This window comes from Camellia sinensis, chromosome 1, assembly GCF_055761805.1.
Source record: "Camellia sinensis isolate YWXY chromosome 1, ASM5576180v1, whole genome shotgun sequence".
NCBI lineage: Eukaryota > Viridiplantae > Streptophyta > Magnoliopsida > Ericales > Theaceae > Camellia > Camellia sinensis.
Window position 1 is genome coordinate 87,502,809 of NC_138961.1, and position 14,775 is coordinate 87,517,583.

Sequence of the window (14,775 nt, forward strand, 5' to 3'; positions counted from 1 at the left end):
TTCATTTTCTTGCACTTTCTACCTTGTATTCGTATTCTTGCTTTAGTTTCATATTGTTTTGTTGTAATTTAACTAGAAGTGGTTGGTTAAGCCACTTACATATTCTTTGTTTGTTCTTTTCTCAGTGTTGTAACAAGATAGGTTTTCCTAGGCCTAGTTGGCTGGCCAGCCTAGTTGGCCGGCCGGCTAACTTCTTTTGGAAGAAATGGAGTAGTCTTCCGATGTTAAGCATACTAATTTTCGATGGTCTTCAAAGAACATGAAGCTTTTATTTTCTTTTCATTTGAGAGTTTTGTGAGGTTTTTTTTTTCTTTTTTTAATATTTTCCTCCTCTCTCTCTCATTTGGTTTGTAATTATATATTCAAAGTGTTAATAATTCTCCCGCCTTGCTCCTCTCTATCCCATTCCTTTTCTTGTTTTCCTTTGTGAATATGCATCATATTTTGTTTCTAATCATATCCATACTTTGCATCTATGTTTCATGCTTCTTAATTCGGTTAAGTTTGTATTTGTCAATTCCTATATGTGATTATGTGCACTACCTCATGTTCTTGAGATGATTCACATGACATATGTTAGAAGCCGGAAATTTAGTTGCATCTCATGTGTGAATTGCATTAGGATTCTATATATAAGATCATGCATATTTCACTAACTTTATTTTGTAGTTGTTCACGGAACGTCGATAAATATATAAGTTTTTATACTTTAGTATCCCACTTTTGCATGTTCTTCTTACTATGTTTAAGTATCCTACCATATGGCTACTTGCTTATTTGATATATATGAATGTCGGTGGATGGAGGTTGTGTCTGTCACACCCCAAATCCGGGCATGACCGGCCATGGCCCACAGGGACTTAGCCCAAGGCACACGTAAGCCTAAACATGAATCCAAAACCATAAAGAATAAATGTGATGATAGCCCAGAAATAAATAAATCAAAACTCAATCCAGTGACATGCCACAATTGAAAAACAAGTCATAACCAACTTCCTAAAAATATATATATACTAAATGGGACACAAACCGCCCACAAAATAAAATAATTCTAAATAAAATCCAACCACAATGTATGCACAAAACTTGACAAAGCAACCTAAAACAAATTAAATAAATGCCCTAGAGGTCCATGCAATTGAGTCCCCGCTACGCCATGAGTCCACTCTAAGTCCTTCTAACACCTGGAAATGGTAAACAACTAAGTCAACTGATAGCTTAGTGAGTAACAACATGGATAGTAAGTACAGTTTTGAAAACAGGGTTCAATTCCAAAATAAGATATATATCACAGAAACTAGATTGGCATACAGTTTCGTAAATACAATATGTTTCAAAAAGAAGGTTCCACAGTTCAACACTTAAAATACTCATGTCTCGCAAGAACATGATAAACGACATTTTCCACTTAAAACTGATTATAACATGAATACTAATAATTTTCTGGGTACCAATAAAAACAAATAATATACCACACAGTTCTCAAGGCTATATGCCCCGTTGGATCCAATACCGAACTAAAAGTCATCCTCAGGGTGGCACCTGGGCCTTTTCTCAAAGACGATCCGATTGAAGGTCACCTAATTGTTTTTAAAGGTCTCTTCCTCACAATCGTTGAGCACTAGAGTCATCACGGCCCAACCCGGATCTGTTCCCTAGTGGCCAGAGTCACCACACACAGTGGAATAATTTCCCTGGACTAAAAACACACATGGTCCCAATAATCAATACACATCAGTTTCGCAAAACATGGTAGTTCATCATTATAAACATGAGACCAAAACAAATAGTTTACAGTATGCCAAGTTCATACATGTTTCAGAAATAATTTGATTCAATTGATAATATAATAATTTACCAAAACAGTTTAATCATGAAACAACAATTTAATTTTCCAACAGTTCAGGGTAGGGGAACATTTATAAAAATACGTAGCATGAAACTACTCACCTGGAAACGAAATAATATAATCCTCGAATAGAGTATGAAAGTCCAACTAGTTCCCTGAACCAATATGAAAACTACACGTCACTACTAATTTAAAAATACTAAAGAATACGAACTAAGTAACCCCAAACTAAAGCACACTAACACGGCTCAACCCAACTCACCATTACTCTTAAATATTACCTAAGTTCATATTCTTCAAGGTCTAAAATCACCCAAGACATAGGTTCCGATTGAAACTTAACTAAAAATAACTTTCAGATAAAACAGTGTTTTAAACAAGTTTTCCCAATCTATTCGCTAACTTTGAAAATTACAAAACCCACTCCACGCTATTCGAAAAATTCTAAAATCCTCCAGACATCAACTAGTATATCCTAAGTTTCAAACCCAATTGGTTTCACTTGATTTTCTTATCAAAATAATTATCTACAATTTGTTATATCCAAACAAGTTTTCTGCAACACTTTAAAGAAATTGACGGTTCTCTTAATATACACGAGAAATCAACGCAAGGCCAAAAACGTACGAAACTAGACTCGTAACCGGTTCTAGTGACACTAATTTGATAACTTTTGGATTTATACCCAAAGAGAACAACACTCCCGAATTTACTGTTTCGGACTGGTTTCCTGGACAGATTTGAATACCTCAATTGATATGGATTTTGACTCCCAAAAATTATGAAAAAATTCAGATATGCAATTCAATATGTAATTGATCTACTGTAAAAATTTCAGATTAAAATTCATCCGTTTGATATGGTTTCTTGATTTTTAAAGTTTGCGATTCTGTGCAAAATTTTTGAACTAAGAATTACACCCATTCTTTACACATAAATTTAGCTCCTCAGATTTCTTAACAGTGTATACATATATATACAAAATACATAAACCTACAATCTCTCCATGAATGAATAAAATAATTACAGAATAAGGATGAAGAACAAAGAAAGAAGAGAAGAAAACCTAGGAGGGCTAACCTTTGATGATCACACACAACACAACACACCCAAAAGTTCTTTGATTGCAACATCTTCTTCTTTTCTTTTCCTTTTTCTTCTTTTCTCTCAACTTCTTTCTCCCCGTGGCTGCTGTGGTTGTTGCTATAGAATGTATTAGGCAACCTAGGGTTACATTATGTATCTACACAAAAGGCCCTAAAATATTCTCTTTTGTTTTACTTTATTTTCTAACCCATTAATTTAAATAAAATATAACTATTAATATAACAAAATATACTTACTAACCGGGCACTTAAATTTATTTATTTATTTCTTTATTTTTAAATAATAAATCTTGCCTCTAAATTAAAGATTTTCACCATAAATTTATTTTAGGTTTAAAAATTAATTAAAAGACCTTCCAAATATTTAATTTGCACTCTAGGATTCACCACCAAAATATTTGAGATTTGTAAAATTCTTATTATTTAATTATTTACTTAATTTGTATATTCGGGTTCTCGCATTCTCCCCTCCTAAAAGAAAAGTTTCGTCCTCGAAACTAACCTGAAGAAATCCTGAGAATAGATGTGGGTACTTCTCGCGCATCTCATCCTTGCGTTCCCAAGTAGCCTTTTCAACTAGATTACGCCACAGTACCTTAACCAATTTAATGACCTTTGTACGCAACATTTTCTCTTTTGAATCCAAAATCTGAATAGGCATCTCCTCATACAAAAATCCTCTCTAATCTGAAGCGGCTCAAAATCTAACCCATGTGACGAGCTATGCACATTTTTCCTCATCATAGACACGTGAAACATGTTATGCACTCCTGCCAATCTAAGGGGTAGAGCAACACGGTACGCAACCTCACCAACCTTCTCCAATACCTCAATTGGCCTAATGTATCTAGGACTCAACTTTCCTTTCTTCCCAAACTTGATGACTCCTTTCCATGGTGATACTTTCAAGAATACCATATCCCCCACATGAAACTCTAAATGTCTCCTACGATGATCAGCATAACTTTTTTTTTGTCTACTCTGTGCAATTAATAATCTCTCTCTGATGGTGATAATTTTTTTTTGTGTAGCATCCTCCACCAAATCAGTTCCAACATTTGCCTCTCACCAATCTTATACTAATACAAAGGAGACCTACACTTCCTCCCATACAAAGCCTCATAAGGAGCTACTCCCAAACTAGAATGATAATTATTATTATACGCAAACATCATGAGCGGCAAATAATCATCCCAATTACCTCTCCACTCCAAAGCACAAGCCCTCAACACATCCTCAAGGGTTTGAATAGTCCTCTCCGATTGCCCATCTGTCTGAGGATGAAATTTAATCGAGTACCTATAGCTGACTGTAACGCACCCCACAACTTAGACACAAAACGAGGGTCCTGATCTGACACTATTGACACAGGTGCACCATTCAATCTAACAATCTCCTTCGCATACAACTGTGCAAATCGAGCTAGAGAATAGTTCATCTAAACTGTAATAAAATGTGCTGACTTGGCTAATCTATCAAAACAACCCAAACTGCATCGTGATTACTACTAGTATGAGGTGAACCACACACAAACTCCATGGTAATATGATCCCACTTCCACTCTGGTATAGGTAAGGGCTGTAGTTTCCCCGCAGGTTTCTGATGTTCTACTTTAACTTGTTGACACACCAAACACTGAGCCACAAATTCTGCAATATCTCCCTTTATACCATTCCACCAAAAATGTTCGTAAAGATCCCGATACATCTTAGTACTTCCAGGATGAATGCTATAACTATAACTAAAACTATAACTATAACTAGAACTATGTGCCTCCGTCATAATCTTCTTCCTCAAATCACCACCAGCAGGAACACAAATTCGGCCACGGAATCTATGCAACCCATCACCACTAACCACAAAGTCTATATGCTTACCCTCTGCCATCTCTCCTTTAATACGCTCACACTGGGGGTCAATCTCCTGAGCTAAACGAATCTGTTCTCCCAAGGTTGGCTGAACTGTCAATTGACTACAATAAGCCCTATCACCAGGCGTAACAACCTCAAGCCTCAAACGTCTCATGTCTTCCACCAAACAACTCTCAATAGAAAAAGCTGCTACATCTCCAACTGCGACCTTCCTACTCAAGGCATCTTGTGATACCCCTGTTCTGTATTATGCTAATTGGCCCTTAATTTGTTTATGGGTATGTGTTTAGCACGATTTTGTGTGCCATTATGTGAATATATATATATATATATATATGATTTTGAAGTTTTATATGTTCATCGTAGGAATACCCGTTTGAATAGCCTGCTCTAGAAATTAAATTGAGGGCCTTATCGGCCACAGAACCCGAATTGATTACGCCATTGTGTTTGGCATAATTTTTAGAGCCTACGGTGAAATTTAATTGAAAAATTGATTTGGACCAGATTAAGTTGATTAAGTTGGTAAAATGGGTGCCCAATTACTCTCTACTAGTATATTGTGACTTAGTGGGGCTTGTTGTATATGAGCACTACTCAATTAAACTCCCTCTCTAATTCTCACTTGGCTGATATACACTCTAAGGAGAGGAGAGGGCTGGCCATTAGAGAGAGAGAAGAGAGAAAAATCTGTGTTTGATCTTGAGGGCTTGGAATCTTGAAGTCCAACTCAAATTGGACCATAGATTGAAGAATTGGACTTCTAGGTAAGCCATTGACTCTTGAAATTATGAATTGAACTTGTAATCTTGTGAGTTCAAGAGTTGTTTGTGATCAAGGGCATGTAATAAGTTGATTTTTGTTGAGTTTGAAGTCTTGGAACTCATGCATGTAAGAAGTTACTTTGAATCTGCATATTTGAGCCTGAAACACATGATTCATGTAGAGTTTTGGTTAAAGCTCATGTTGTAATCACCATTTGTACCGTCTAAGTTGAGAATGATGAGCCTCTCCCACATGCATGTACAAATCATGGGAGTATAAGTCTTGAATGTTTGAAATTGAGCATGTTGATGATGGGTTTGAGATATTTTGGGACATGCATGTAGATAAATCATGAAATTGAGCTTCCTGATGTTGTAATCTTGTATTAGTAGGATGTTAGCATGTGTAAATATGTAATTTGAGCCATTGCATGCAAGTAATGTAGTTGGAAAACCGATTTGGAGCTCAAGAACACAATCTGGGAAACCCAGAATTTTGATGTCCGCTCGAGCGGGGTAATGGCCGCTCGAGTGGGAAAATCGTGCTCCCAGCACTTTTGCAGAGTTGGACGTCCGCTCGAGCGGGAAACCTCACGCTCGAGCGTGGAGTTTTGTAGACAGGCCTTCAACTCGAGTGCTCTATTAGACGCTCGAGCGCATTTTTCAGGCAACCAGTACTTTTGCAAGCCTTAAGGGTCCACTCGAGCGGGTAAGTACACGCTCGAGCGGGGACCCTAATTTCTAGAATTTTGTTCATGCGTTCTGTGTTTCGTTTTCCGTTCTCTTTCACGTGTAATCACTCTTAGGCGTGTGTTAAACATTATAAATGAGTTAATGAGATAAGAATAAAGCCTAAAGAGGAACATGTGAATTAAGGGACGGATTGAATTGTTAATGACCCTTTTGTGTGCATGGAATGTGTAGGGTCAAGCTCCAGGGCGAATCCGCAAGCCGATCACTGTGAGTAATATCAATATTTGAAAGCTTGTCAATGTCCAATTGTTTATTCCCTTATAAACTTTATGAGTTGTTAATTGGGATTGTGGACAAAAGTCCGACAGGAATGAATGAATGGACCAAAGGTCGTTTTGATATAAATGAATGGACCGAAGGTCGTTTTGATATAAATGAATGGACCGAAGGTCGTTTGGATGTGAATGAATGGACCGAAGGTCGTTTTGATGTGAACGAATGGACCAAAGGTCGTCCTGATATAAATGAATGGACCAAAGGTCGTCCTGATGTAAATGAATGGACCAAAGGTCGTTTTGACTCATGTGAGTAGGCCAAAGGCCGTTTTAACATGAACGAGCGGGCCAAAGGCCGTTTTGACATAAAGGAATGGGCCGAAGGCCATTTTGACATAAAGGAATGGGCCGAAGGCCATTTTGACAGAAATGAATGGGCAGAAGGCCATTTCGACATAAGTGAATGGGCCGAAGGCCGTTTTGCCATGAATGTTTGGAACTGCAGTTACTTGATTTGCATTTCGTATAGTCATATATCTTTGTTAAATAGAAATATGAATTGGGCCCAAGGCCGTTCGGAGCATGTTGTTCTACATATTGTTATGTGACTGTCATGTTTGATATTATTCACTGGGCTATCGCTCACGCTCATTCATGTGTTTGTAGGTGAGCCAAGGGAAGTCCAAACCCAGCCCCAGTGAAGTCTGCTAGGAGAAATTCGAGTTTTGAGGAAGTCAACCTTACGTCTCACTCTTGAGACCTACCTTGCCTTTTTGCTATGTACTTATGTTTTGTCTTGTTGGCAAGGGCCTAGTGTATATCTGTAAATAGCCTGTCATAGGTTGACTCGTGTTGGATGATCCTGTCTATAATGAATTTTGTGATACTGTACTTTTGATGTGGGTTATTAACGTAACTGAATATGGTCTGTTTGATGTGCATATAAGCACGGCTCTATGGGCAAAGTTTTTAATTTTTGCTTCCGTTTGGCCCCTTTACTCTGACAAGTTATGTCTGTTCTGAATATGAGGCCGCAGGTAATCTCAAGATTACTGGCCGGTTATGTCCTTAACCCATAGGGGCGGGTTCGGGTCATGACAGAGTGGTATCAGAGCACGAGTTAATAACTCACACACTTGTCCAAAGAGCAATAAGTGTCTAGATAAGATCTAGGATGCATTCATGTGATAAGTACGAGTTTGGAAGCATTGATTATATGCTTAAGTGTTTTGTTATGAATAATTATATGTGTAAGTTGTGAACTACTTGCATTGCAAATTATCTAGAAATATGTGCTCCTTAGTGTATGCATACTTGTGTACCTTTTTTTATGAAATGTAATGCAAGTTTAATCAGATGGTGAGAACCAGAGGTGATGAGTTAGAGGAATCCTCTACTGCCAGACTGGACAGAATGGAAAGACTGATCCAAGAAATGGCAGAAGCTTTGAGACAGCAGCAGGAGTGGCAACAACAGTGGCAGCAACCACACCTGCCACCTCCACCTCCGGCACCACCTGTGCCAGATAATCAAAATGATGATCGGATAATCACTCTCACCAAGGAATTCAAGAAAATGAAACCACCACAATTCCATGGCGGACTGGATGCTTTGAAAGCTGAGGCTTGGGTTCTTGGGATCGAAAAACTGTTTGAGATGTTTCCGTGCTCGGATACACAGAAAGTGCTTCTAGCCACCTTTATGCTAGAAGATGAAGCGAGAAGATGGTGGATGCTGATGAGGGAAAACTACAGAGATGTTGATTGGGCGAAATTTTTGGAAATCTTCTATGACAAGTACTTTCCACAGTGTGTCCGGGATAGGAAAGTGGCAGAGTTTATGGAACTCAAGCAAGACAGCATGACTATAGCTGAGTATGAGGCCAAATTTACTGAGTTGGCCAGGTTTGCACCACACGTAATTGATACTGATTATAAGAAGGCAAGGCACTTTGAAGGAGGGCTCCGAAGTGACATCCTAGAGTGAGTGAATGTCCTGAAGTTGGAGACCTACATCGGGGTGCTTGACCGGGCCATCATATCAGAGGCTAACATAGCTAGACAAGCTAAGCCAACAACCAAATGGAAAGGCAACAAAAGACAAGGCTTCTTTTCGAAGAAGAAATTTTTGAAAAAGCAAAACACGGGCTCCTCAACTACTTCAAGTTCTTCCCGAGACACAGCTCCCATGTGCAGCATTTGTAGCAAAAGGCACCGTGGAGTCTGTTACCGTGCATCGGGAGCCTGCTTTAAATGTGGGAAACAAGGGCACATAGCTCGAGAGTGCAATCAGAACGGTGGGAAACTAGCAGCTAGTTCAACTGCATCGGTTCCAAAGCCGGGAAATACTTTGAGATCTGCTACTACTGGAGATACAGTGAGACAGGGGAGAGTTTTTGCCCTCGTTCCGGGTGATACACGGAATGCCAATGCCGTTGTCTCAGGTACTATCTCAATATGTAATCAGGATGCCTTTGTACTAATTGATTCTGGATCAACGCACTCATTTGTGACATATGCATTTGCATCTAGACTGAAAAGACCCCTAGAATTGTTGCCATATTTGTTATGTGTGTCTGCTCCATTGGGGGAATCTGTGTTATGTGACTATATATATCGGTTTTGTGACATGCATATTGAGGATACTACCCTATATGTAGATTTGTTGCCCTTAAACTTTAGACACTTCGATGTAATTTTGGGCGTGGATTGGTTGACCAAATATTGTGCCACTATAGATTGTGTGACAAAGAGGGTTATGTTTAAACCACAAGAACAGAAAGAAATTGTGTTTGTGGGAAATGGGGTAGTGCCTCCACCATATTTGATATCGGCAATGAAAGCATGTAAATTGATCAGGAAGGGATGCCAGGGTTATTTGTGTTATGTATTGACTGAACAATCCGTGAATGTTGAATTGAATGATATTCCTATTGTTAGAGAATTCCCAGATGTGTTTCCCAATGAATTACCAGGGGAAATGGTAGACAGGGAGATAGAGTTTACTATCGAGACTGTGCCAGGCACCCAGCCTATTTCTAAAACTCCCTACAGGATGGCTACCGTCGAAATGAAAGAATTAAAAGAACAGTTGCAAGACCTTCTTGATAAAGGGTTTATCCGGCCTAGCACTTCGCCTTGGGGCGCACCAGTGTTATTTGTAAAGAAAAAGGATGGTACCTTACGCCTGTGCATTGATTACCGGGAATTGAATAAGGTAACGATAAAGAACAAATATCCTTTACCCCGTATTGATGACTTATTTGACCAGTTGCAGGGATCACAGGTGTTTTCTAAGATTGATTTGAGATCTGGGTATCATCAGCTGAAGGTTAAAGCAGAGGATGTTGAGAAAACCGCATTCAGAACGAGGTATGGTCATTTTGAATTTCTTGTTATGCCATTTGGAGTGACTAACGCTCCGGCAGCATTTATGGACTTAATGAATAGAATTTTTAAAACCTACCTTGATGAGTTTGTTGTAGTCTTCATCGATGACATTTTGATATACTCTAAAAATAGACTTGAACATGAACATCATTTGAGGACTGTTTTACAAATACATCGGGAAAGGAAATTATTTGCTAAACTAAAGAAATGTGAGTTTTGGTTGGATGAGGTTGTTTTCTTAGGGCATGTGATCAACAAGGAAGGAGTTTCAGTGGACCCGCAGAAAATAGAAGCAATTGTGAATTGGCCTACACCAACTAATGTGACAGAAGTTCGCAGTTTTATGGGCTTGGCTGGGTACTACAGGAGGTTTGTAAAGGACTTTTCGAAATTCGCTGTGCCTCTTACCCAATTGACACGTAAGGGACAACCATTTGAGTGGAATAATGAAAGAGAATCAGCCTTTCATGAATTAAAGACAAGATTGACCACTGCACCAATTTTGACACTACCTTCAGGTACGGAAAATTTCGTGATTTTCAGTGACGCATCTTATAAGGGTTTAGGTTGTGTGTTAATGCAGAACGGAAAGGTTATTGCCTACGCCTCCCAACAGTTGAGGCCACATGAGAAGAATTACCCAACACATGACCTAGAATTGGCCGCAGTTGTTTTCGCTTTGAAAATCTGGCGGCATTACTTGTATGGGGCAAAGTGTGAAGTCTACACGGATCATAAGAGCCTGAAATACTTCTTCACACAGAAAGAGTTGAATATGCGCCAGAGAAGATGGCTAGAACTGATAAAAGACTACGACCTAGAGATTCAGTACCATCCCGGGAAAGCTAATACAGTGGCTGATGCCTTGAGCAGAAAATCAACAGGGAGTATGGCTTGTTTGCTTACTGAACAAAGGGAGATTTTGCAAGACTTTGAAAAGTCTGAAATTGAAGTGGTGGTATGTGAACAGGGCGGATTGATAGCCGCTATTACAGCCGAACCGGCAATTGTTGACGAAATCAAGCAGAAACAGAAAGAAGATGAGTTCCTCAGAAAGGTACTTGATGAATTTGAAGTATGCCCAAAAGCAGAGTTCAGTGTCGAGAATGGAATGTTGAAATTTCAAAACCGAATATGTGTCCCAGATATTCCGGAGCTAAGGAAGAGGGTTTTAGATGAAACCCACAGATCCGTATTTGCTATGCATCCGGGTAACAATAAAATGTATTGGGATTTGAAACAAACCTATTGGTGGCCTAAAATGAAGAAAGAGATTGCAGAATATGTGTCCAAGTGCCTTCAGTGTCAGCAAGTTAAGGCTGAACATCAAAAACCAGGCGGTCTACTTCAACTTCTCCCTATTCCTGAATGGAAGTGGGAACATGTGACTATGGATTTCGTTGTTGACCTACCTCGGACTTCCCGAGGTATGGATTCTGTTTGGGTTGTAGTTGATAGACTGACCAAATCCGCACATTTTCTGCCTGTCAAAACTACATTTACTGCTTATAGATTGGCTACTATTTATGTTGATGAAATTGTCCGGTTACACGGAGTTCCGGTGTCCATTGTGTCAGATAGGGATCCGAAATTTGTATCTAGATTATGGAAAAGTTTGCAGGAAGCTATGGGAACAGAACTAAGATTCAGTACTGCATTCCACCCACAGACAGATGGCCAGTCAGAACGAACGATACAAACTTTGGAAGATATGCTTCGCATGTGTGCTTTGGATTTTCAGGGGAGTTGGGAAGATTATTTGCCGCTTGCAGAGTTTGCTTATAATAACAGCTTCCACTCCAGCATCGGTATGGCACCATACGAGGCTTTGTATGGTAGGAGGTGTAGATCACCTATTTGTTGGACAGAGGTTGGGGACAGAGCTTTGCTTGGGCCTGAAATTGTACAAGACACCTCTGAAAAGATCAAAACTATTCGGCAAAGGCTCAAAACAGCTCAAGACCGACAGAAGAATTATGTAGACATTCGGAGAAGACCTCTTGAATATGAGGTCGGCGACCATGTGTTCATTCGAGTTTCTCCGATGAAAGGCCAGGTCAGATTTGGGAAAAAGGGCAAGTTGTCACCCCGTTACATTGGGCCGTTTCAAATTTTGGAGAGGCTTGGTCCAGTTGCTTATAGAGTTGCTTTGCCACCGGGATTCGAGCAAATCCATAACATGTTTCATGTGTCGATGTTAAGGGGTTACCTCCGAGACCCGTTACATGTGATTGATTACCACCGGGTAGCTATTGATGAGAATATGGAATACACAGAGTGGCCAGAAAGAATCGTTGACCGACGAGTGAAAGAATTGAGAAACAAGTCCATCCCAATGGTGAAAGTAGAATGGAAGGAACACTATGGGACGGATGCTACGTGGGAAAAAGAGAAGGAAATGCGACTACGCTATCCACATTTGTTTCCCGACGAAGGTAACCTAAGTTTGGAGGACCAGACTTCCTAAAGGGGGGAAGACTGTGATACCCATGTTCTGTATTATGCTAATTGGCCCTTAATTTGTTTATGGGTATGTGTTTAGCACGATTTTGTGTGCCATTATGTGAATATATATATATATATATATGATTTTGAAGTTTTATCTGTTCATCGTAGGAATACCCGTTTGAATAGCCTGCTCTAGAAATTAAATTGAGGGCCTTATCGGCCACAGAACCCGAATTGATTACGCCATTGTGTTTGGCATAATTTTTAGAGCCTACGGTGAAATTTAATTGAAAAATTGATTTGGACCAGATTAAGTTGATTAAGTTGGTAAAATGGGTGCCCAATTACTCTCTACTAGTATATTGTGACTTAGTGGGGCTTGTTGTATATGAGCACTACTCAATTAAACTCCCTCTCTAATTCTCACTTGGCTGATATACACTCTAAGGAGAGGAGAGGGCCGGCCATTAGAAAGAGAGAAGAGAGAAAAATCTGTGTTTGATCTTGAGGGCTTGGAATCTTGAAGTCCAACTCAAATTGGACCATAGATTGAAGAATTGGACTTCTAGGTAAGCCATTGACTCTTGAAATTATGAATTGAACTTGTAATCTTGTGAGTTCATGAGTTGTTTGTAATCAAGGGCATGTAATAAGTTGATTTTTGTTGAGTTTGAAGTCTTGGAACTCATGCATGTAAGAAGTTACTTTGAATCTGCATATTTGAGCTTGAAACACATGATTCATGTAGAGTTTTGGTTAAAGCTCATGTTGTAATCACCATTTGTACCGTCTAAGTTAAGAATGATGAGCATCTCCCACATGCATGTACAAATCATGGGAGTATAAGTCTTGAATGTTTGAAATTGAGCATGTTGATGATGGGTTTGAGATATTTTGGGAAATGCATGTAGATAAATCATGAAATTGAGCTTCCTGATGTTGTAATCTTGTATTAGTAGCATGTTAGCATGTGTAAATGTGTAATTTAAGCCATTGCATGCAAGTAATGTAGCTGGAAAACCGATTTGGAGCTCAAGAACACAATCTGGGAAACCCAGAATTTTGATGTCCGCTCGAGCGGGGTAATGGCCGCTCGAGCGGGAAAATCGTGCTCCCAGCACTTTTGCAGAGTTGGATGTCCGCTCGAGCGGGAAACCTCACGCTCGAGCATGGAGTTTTGTAGACAGGCCTTCAGCTCGAGCGCTCTATTACACACTCAAGCGCATTTTTCAGGCAACCAGTACTTTTGCAAGCCTTAAGGGTCCGCTCGAGCGGGTAAGTACACGCTCGAGCGGGGACCCTAATTTCTAGAATTTTATTCATGCGTTCTATGTTTCGTTTTCCGTTCTCTTTCACTTGTAATCACTCTTAGGCGTGTGTTAAACATTATAAATGAGTTAATGAGATAAGAATAAAGCCTAAAGAGGAATATGTGAATTAAGGGACGGATTGAATTGTTAATGACCCTTTTGTGTGCATGGAATGTGTAGGGTCAAGCTCCAGGGCGAATCCGCAAGCCGATCACTGTGAGTAATATCAATATTCGAAAGCTTGTCAATGTCCAATTGTTTATTCCCTTATAAACTTTATGAGTTGTTAATTGGGATTGTGGACAAAAGTCCGACAGGAATGAATGAATGGACCAAAGGTCGTTTTGATATAAATGAATGGACCGAAGGTCGTTTTGATATAAATGAATGGACCGAAGGTCGTTTGGATGTGAATGAATGGACCGAAGGTCGTTTTGATGTGAACGAATGGACCAAAGGTCGTCCTGATATAAATGAATGGACCAAAGGTCGTCCTGATGTAAATGAATGGACCAAAGGTCGTTTTGACTCATGTGAGCAGGCCAAAGGCCGTTTTGACATGAACGAGGGGGCCAAAGGCCGTTTTGACATAAAGGAATGGGCCGAAGGCCATTTTGACATAAAGGAATGGGCCGAAGGCCATTTTGACAGAAATGAATGGGCCGAAGGCCGTTTCGACATAAGTGAATGGGCCGAAGGCCGTTTTGCCATGAATGTTTGGAACTGCAGTTACTTGATTTGCATTTCGTATAGTCATATATCTTTGTTAAATAGAAATATGAATTGGTCCCAAGGCCATTTGGAGCATGTTGTTCTACATATTGTTATGTGACTGTCATGTTTGATATTATTCACTGGGCTATCGCTCACGCTCATTCATGTGTTTGTAGGTGAGCCAAGGGAAGTCCAAACCCAGCCCCAGTGAAGTCTGCTAGGAGAAATTCGAGTTTTGAGGAAGTCAGCCTTGCGTCTCACTCTTGAGACCTACTTTGTCTTTTTGCTATGTACTTATGTTTTGTCTTGTTGGCAAGGGCCTAGTGTATATCTGTAAATAGCCTGTCATAGGTTGA